Genomic DNA, 1,531 nt, shown 5'->3' with positions numbered 1-1,531 from the left:
AGTGAACAAAATTGACATGAGTAATCCATGTTAAACATTTGTTTTGGTGCCCAGCAGTTATAAATATTAGTATTACTATTTACCTGAGCTGGAGAAGCAAGACAAATTGCAATAAGATCTAATTACTTACTTGTTCATTTATCTGTTCAATTCATTCATTATTTATTTGAGATTATGTGTTATAGAATCTAAGTACCTTCCATTGTCACCTATATTTCATTTTCAGTTTCCTCGTGAATATAAAGATTATTTAATCAGCTAGAGCACTGGGTCAAATAAGCACAGAGAAAAGTCCTGTGCCAGGTTTCCAGGCTGAAATGGACAGAGGGGCATAGATTGAGCAGAAGGAAGAATCTTTCCACGGAGCCAATCCCTGGTTCTGGGAGGCGGCTGGGTGGATATTGTTCTCACTCAGGAGGCTCCAGGGCCCCCAGGCTTTTCTGCCCTCCCTTGGGCAGCCTGCTCGCCACTCCTCTCTCTGGAGGGTTGTTTTAAGGATTAAATGCCTTAAAGAATGGGAAGCACTGGACTGTGTGGACAATCAGGAAGCCGTAGTTATTAATAATTACGGGCAATACAAAGTTGTGTTTTATAAACATGAACTCCATTATCAGGATGCACAGCTTCAATTTCTGATTCTGCTATTCTTTAGCTATATAACTAGGTAAATTACTTAACCTTTCTAAGCCTCTGTTTCCTTATCTGTAAAAGAAGATTATGATCATGATGATTAAATTATATCATTTCTGAAAAGTGCAAAACATTGGGCCGAGCACATACAGAGTGCTCAATAAAACCTCTACAATTGATATAGCTACTACCACTGGTACTACTACTACTACCATCATCATCATCATCATCATTATTATTATTACCTCTTAGGGTATTTTACAACCCTAGGATTCCCTGATTTTGCCATCCTAGTTTTCTTCTTTAGAGTTGATCTTGCTACCCAATGAATGGGAAAAGGAAATGTTGCTTGAATCAAGAAGAAAAGAAGCCTGAAAACAAAGCTAGTATAAGTCTTTCTTTTTCTCTCTTCTTTCATTTGCAACTTTTCATATTTGGTCCCAATGCATCTTGTTGATCTATCATGATGAACCTGACTAACAGGGCTGGGGGTGCTGGCAGAGGGACTTGTGGAAGTTCTAAAAACACTTGTCTTTCTCCCAGTCCTCTATTCCTTTCTCTCTGTTGACCTCCAGCCACTGTAAACCCAAGTCTTCCTGGGAGAAACAAATCTCCCATGCTGGGCCTGCAGGAAATAGTAACTAGTCAAAGACAGTGCAGCATGGGGACACCAATTTTGGCAAGAGATGACCCAGCTCAAGTCTCAACTCTGAAATTTTCCAGCTCAAGATTAACTTCTTCCTCAATATAATTGGGATAATACTTCAAGGAAGTTGTTGGGAAGACTAAAGAATACACATGAATAGTGTACATAAAACCCCAAGCACCGTGACAAGCGCATAGCAGTTACTTAGAAAATGCCAGTTTTTCCTAATAACAGATGTTTCGAATTGCCCTTAGA

At 39.3% G+C, this 1,531-nt stretch overlaps 1 long non-coding RNA gene across 1 annotated transcript in view; it reads left to right on the top strand.

The window, feature by feature from the left end:
• Positions 1-229: 229 nt before the first annotated feature.
• LOC111734978 overlaps positions 230-1,531 on the top strand; it is a 4,902-nt gene continuing 3,600 nt past the window's right edge. Inside the window, exon 1 of the long non-coding RNA XR_002778639.1 lies at positions 230-1,016. This is a non-coding gene — a long non-coding RNA (uncharacterized LOC111734978). The remainder of the gene's footprint in view (positions 1,017-1,531) is intronic.

Source organism: Pteropus vampyrus, unplaced genomic scaffold, assembly GCF_000151845.1.
Source record: "Pteropus vampyrus isolate Shadow unplaced genomic scaffold, Pvam_2.0 Scaffold10859, whole genome shotgun sequence".
Classification (NCBI taxonomy): Eukaryota; Metazoa; Chordata; class Mammalia; order Chiroptera; family Pteropodidae; genus Pteropus; species Pteropus vampyrus.
Note: the sequence above shows the minus strand (reverse complement) of the source record. Positions and strands in the feature narration are given on the sequence as shown.